This window comes from Carlito syrichta, unplaced genomic scaffold (genome assembly GCF_000164805.1).
Source record: "Carlito syrichta isolate Samal-C Ts95f unplaced genomic scaffold, Tarsius_syrichta-2.0.1 Scaffold313936, whole genome shotgun sequence".
NCBI lineage: Eukaryota > Metazoa > Chordata > Mammalia > Primates > Tarsiidae > Carlito > Carlito syrichta.
In genome coordinates this window covers 731,330-737,329 of record NW_007258032.1, presented here as the reverse complement: position 1 = coordinate 737,329, position 6,000 = coordinate 731,330, and the positions used below count along the sequence as shown (strand labels likewise).

General features: G+C 38.1%; 1 protein-coding gene across 1 annotated transcript in view; it reads left to right on the top strand.

Annotated features, from left to right (window-relative positions):
• Positions 1–6,000, top strand: part of MCF2L2 (MCF.2 cell line derived transforming sequence-like 2) — a 268,860-nt gene that overhangs the window by 15,044 nt on the left and 247,816 nt on the right. The window lies entirely within an intron of this gene.

Below are 6,000 nucleotides of genomic sequence, written 5' to 3'. Positions count from 1 at the left end.
TCTCCTGCATTTTCTAAGGTTCTTATAGTTTGAGGTTTTACATTTAGGTCTCTGATCCATTTAGAGTTAATTTTTGTATATGGGGATAGGTAGGGCTCCTGTTTGAATCTTCTGCATGTGGTCAGCCAGCTTTCCCAGCACCATTTACTGAATAGGTTCTTATCTCCCCAGTGGTTGGTGATGGAGGCTTTGTCGAAGATGAGTTGGTTGAGAAATTGGAGTTTTGCTTCTGGAATCTCAATTCTATTCCATTGGTCTATGTGCTTGTTCTTGTACCAGTACCAAGCTGTTTTGATTATTGTAGCTTTATAATAAAGTTTAAAGTCTGTGAGTGTGATACCTCCCACCTTGGCTTTTTTTTTTTTTTTTTTTGCTGAGGATAGTTTTGGCTATTCGTGGTTGTTTGTGTTTCCATATGAATTCCTGTATTGTTGTTTCTAGGTCTGAGAATAATGTTGCTGGTAATTTGATGGGTATTGCGTTAAATCTGTAGATTGCCTTAGGTAGAATGGACATCTTAACAATTTTGATTCTTCCAATCCATGAGCTTGGAATATTTTTTCACTTGTTTGGGTCATCTTTGATTTCTTTGAGCCATGTTTTATAGTTTTCGTTGTAAAGGTATTTCGCCTCTCTGGTTAGGAAGATGCCAAGGTATTTCTTTTTTTTTTTTTGTGGCTATTGTGAATGAAATTGTGCTTTTTATTTGGGTTTCTGTTTGTTTATTATTGGTGTATAGAAATGTGATTGTCTTTTGCACATTTGTTTTATATTCTGAGATTTTGCCAAGTCCTTTATCAGTGTAAAGAGGTTTTTGACAGATTTTCTTGGGTTTTCAAGGTATAGAATCATGTTGTCTGCAAAGAGAGATAATTTGACTCCCTCTTTTCCTTTTTAGATACCCCTGATAACCTTCTCTTCTCTGATTGCTCTAGCTAGGACTTCCAAAACTATGTTGAACAGGAGGGGTGAGAGTGGGCATCCTTGTCTTGTTCTAATTTTCAGGGGAAATGGTTCCAATTTCTGTCTGTTTAGCAGGATGCTGGCTGTGTGTTTCTTGTAGATGGCTCTTACTATTTTGAGGTAAGTTCCATGTATGCCTAGATGTTTGAGGGCTTTTATCAGGAAGTGGTGCTGGATTTTATCAAAAGCTTTTTCTGCATCTAATGATATAATCATGTGGTGTTTGTTTTTACACCTGTTGATGTATTTAATTATGTTTATGGTCTTACAAATGTTGAACCAACCTTGCATCCCAGGGATGAAGCCTACTTGGTTGTAGTGGATGATCTTTGAGATGTGTTATTGAATTCGGTTTGCTAGGACTTGTTGAGAATTTTAGCATCTATGTTCATCAAGGATATTGGCCTGTAGTTCTCTTTCTTTGTTGGGTCTTTACCTGGCTTGGGTATCAATGTGATGTTAGTTTTATAAAATGATTTAGGGAGAGTTCCATCTTCCTAAATTGCCTGGAATATTTTCAATAGGATTGGTATCAGTTCCTCCTTGTATGTTTTGTAGAATTCTGCTGGAAAGTCATCTGGTCCAGGACTTTTATATGTAGGTAGTTTTCTTATGACACAGTCAATTGCCTAGATTGTTACTGGTCTATTTAGGGTCTTGATTTCTTCTTGTTTCAACCTAGGGAGGTTGTGTGATGACAGAAAGTCCTCCATTTCCTTTAGGTTTTCAAGTTTGTTTCCATACAAGTGTACATAGTAGTCACTGATAATATTTTGTATTTCTTCAGGGTCAGATGTGACTTCATCTTTTGTGTTTCTGATTGTGTTTACTTGAGTTTTTTCTCTCTTTTTCTTGGTCAGTCTAGCTAGGGGACCATCAATCTTGTTTATCCTTTCAAAGAACCAATTTTGGTTTCATTGATTTTTTGTATTATCTTTTTGTCTTCTGTGTCCCAGGTTTGGACTTTTACTTTGGTAATCTGGATTCTTCTACTGAAGTTAGGATTTTGATAGTCCTGCTTTTCCTGCTTCCTTGGGTGACTTGTTAGTTTGTTAACATGTGATCTTTCCATTATTTTCATGTGTGTTTGTAGAGATATGAATTCCCCTCTTACTACTGCTTCCATAGTAAGATGTTTCTTCATTTTCATTTGTTTCCTGGTATCTTTTAATTTCTGTTTTGATTTCCATGTTGACCCAGGAGTTGCTTAGCATCATGCTGTTTAGTGTCCATGTCTTTGTGGATTTGGGGAGAACTTTGTTGGTGTTGATATTTATTTCTATTCTACAGTGGTCTGAGAAGGTGCATGGCAACATTTCAATCTTATGAAATTTGTTTATGCTTGATTTATGACCAAAGATGTGGTCTATCTTTGAGTATGTTCCATGTGGTGATGAGTAGAATGTATATTCTACGGTCACTGGGTGGAGTGTTCTGTAGTTATCTATTAAGCCCATTTGGTCAAGAGTCACATTGAGGTTCCAGATCTCCTTGCTGATTTTTTGTCCTGATAATCTGTCTAGGGTTGTGAGTGGGGTATTGAAGTCTCCAACTATGATAGTGTTAGAGTCAATATCTTTTCAAAGTTTGCTTAGAAGCTGCTTTTTGAAAGTTGGTGCTTCTATGTTGGGTGCATATATGTTTAGGATGGATATTTCTTGTTGATGGATTGAAACTTTTATCATTATGTAGTGACCTTCTATATCTTTTTAAATTTTCAATAACTCAAAGGGTATTTTGTCTGAAATGAAGATTGCTACTCCTGCCTTCTTTTGTGTTCCATTCACCTGAAAATTTGCTTCCTATCCTCTTACTTTGAGTCTATGAGTGTCTTTTCTGGTGAGATGAGTCTCTTGGAGACAATATATTGTTGCCTTATGATATTTTATCCATTTTGCCATTCTATGTCTTTTCAGTGGTGCATTTAGTCCATTCACATTAAGGCTAATTATTGCAATGTGAGTTTATCCCTGTCATGAAGTTCTTATAGAGTTGTTGTTGTTCCAGTTTGTTGTCTTTCTTTTGAATTTTGGGTTGATTCATGTGTTTTCGGTCTTTTTCCTGTATTCTTGTGAAGAATGTTGTTGTTCTTTTTTCCTTTTCTTCTGTGTTTAATACTTTCTTAAGTGTTTCTTGTAGAGGTGGTCTAGATGCAGCGTAAGTCTTAGGGATTGGATATCTGGGAAAGATTTTAATTCTCCCTCACTGATGAAGCATAGCTTAGCTGGATAGGTTATTATTGGTTGAAATTGTTTATCTTTGGGAACTTTGAAGATTATGCTCCGAGCTCTCCTAGACTGAAGTATTTCTGTAGATAAATCTGCTGTTATTCTAATTGGTCTTCCCCAGTAGGTAGTCTGACCTTTATCTCTTGCTGCCCTTAGGAGTTTTTCTTTTATACCTACTTTGTTTAGGCAAATTTATGCATCTGGGAGTTGGTCTTCTGATTTGTTGTCTTGCAGGGGTTCTCTGAATCTCTTGTGTTTGAATTTTCACATCACGGATGAGATAAGGGAAGTTTTCTTGAATAATTTCATGGAATGTTTGTTCCAGGGTGGTCTCTGTCTCTCTTTCTGTCTCAGGAAGTCCAATTATTCTTAGGTTCAGCCTCTTGAAATAATCGTTCATCTCTTGAAGGTTTTGTTCTGTCTTTTTAAGCTTCTTTTCTATGTTTTTGACAGTTTGGGTTAGTTGTATATTTTGGTCTTCAAACTCTGAGATTCTTTATTCTGCTTGACTAATTCTGCTTTCCATGCTTATTAATTTGTTATTTATTTCAATCACAATATTCTTTATGGCTGTTATCTCAGTTATCAACTCCTTTCTATTTTCCTCTTGTATCTCCTCAATTCTTTTTATTCTCTCTATTAATGTCTTGATGTCTGGGTTTATAGTATGTGACCAGTCATTCTGGGAGCTCTTCGTTGTTTATGTTCTGAAGTCTGTTTCTCAGTGTCTGACCTCCCAGGGGTCTGCATGAGACCTATATTCTTCTTTTGGTTTTTCTTTATTTGTGTAGATTTTCCTCCCCACTTTTCCTTTTTTTTTTCTTCTTCCCCACCCCCCCCTTTTATTCTGTTGTTGAGGGATGGTGGGTTTGCTTTTACTTCTGTTTGCTCAATCTCCTATTCTTCCTTATGTGAATCCTCTAGCTTTGTTCAATTCTGAATCTGGATTATGGGTTGGGGGCTGTACTTTTTTGCAGTTTAGAGATTTAATTGAGGGAGGAGCTGTGATTCAAAGTCGATCTGCAGATCCCAGTATCCACTGATGGGTGTATGGGTACCCTGGTATCCACTTCCCACTGCCTTGCAATCTGTCCATGCAGTGGGGGTATGTTGCTTCCTGAAATCAAAATGAGGTAAGAAAAAGGAAAATAATAAAAAAGAGAAGGAGGGGAGGAAGAGGAAGGTGGAGAGAGAAAAGAGTAAGAGGGAAAACAGACAAACGTACTGACTAACAAATGAAATGAAACACAGAGACAGAAAAGAATTTTAAAAAAAGCTAAAACAGACAATCTTACAAACACACAAGCCAACCAACCCTCCTAATGATGTACTATTCCCCTACACAAATAGGAAGTCTAAAGAAAAAAAAAATCAGTAAAATAACAGAAACAGGCCAGGCTTAGTGGCTTAGCCTGTAATCCCAGCATTTTGGGAGGCCGAGGCAAGTGGGTTGCCTGTACCTGCAGGTTCGAGACCAGCCTGGGCAACCTGGCGAGACCTTGACTCTATAATAACATAAAAAGTAGCCGGGCGTGGTAGCATGTGTCTGTAGTTTCAGCTACTCAGAAGGCTGAGGGGGAAGAATTGCTGGAGCCCAAAAGGTCAATGCTGGGGTGGCCATGTGCATGCGTGCCACTGTACTCCAGCCTGGGTGAAGGAGTGAGACTCCAACTCAAAAAAAAAGAGCAAAATGAAAGCATTATCATAGCAGTAAGAAGGGAGAGAAAAAGAGAAAAAAAGGATGAGTGAAACAAACAGGCAGAGAATAAAAATAAAAATAAAAGCAAGAGCCGGGCTCGGTGGCTCAGCCTGTCATCCCGCCCCTTTGGGAGGCTGAGGTGAGTGGATTGCCTGAGCCCGCGGGTTTGAGACCCGCCTGGGCAGCGAGACCTCATCTCTGCAATAAATCAAAAAATCAGCTGGGCGTGGTAGTGCATGCCTGTAATTCCGGCTACTCCAAAGGCTGAGGCGGAAGGATGGCTGGAGGCCAGCAGGTGAGTTTGTGGTGGCCAGGAGTGGCCACTGCACTCCAGTCTAGGTGACAGAGTGAGACTCCAACTCAAAAAAATAAAAAATAAAAACAAGAAACCAGGTTTGCTCTGTGAGCGTTCCTGCAAGTTCAGTATCCTTTCAGCTCTGATCTCTAGCTCTCATCACAGGCTGGTAGGGTTGTTCACAGCTAGGGTCAGATGCCCCAGGCCTGCTGCAGAAGGAGGGTGGATCAGATCTGGATTTAGTTGGCTTGCTGCCTGTCAAGACTTCCACTCAGATCTGACCTGTCTGTGTCCTGTTACCAGCATTAAATGCATTTTCAACTTCTTATGATGTGTTTATTTTGATGTAACCCCATTGTAAGTTGCAACAATAGCACAAAGGAAGTTGGTAAGAGAAAAGCTGTATTTGGAATAAATAACTCCAGAGGGTAGTTCAAATCAATAGGAACAAATGAAGAGATCCAGAAATAGTAAATAAGGCGAACATAACAGACTCTATAAATATATACTTGTTCTCCTTTCTTTTCTTAGATTATTTCATAGATCTAAAATTATACAGTCATAATTATAACAATATATTGTTGGGTTTGTAACATATATACATATACTATGTATAGCAACGATACTACCCATGTGAGAAGAGGGATTAGCACTATGTAAGAATTGCATTTCTGTAACTCAATTATATTGTGATAAATTGAGTTAGTGTAAATCTGAAGCAACTTCTGATAAGATGTAAATGATAAGCTAAAGAATAATCACTAAGAACATAACTTATATAGTGGAAAATGCCAGTAATGGAATTAAGATGTTAA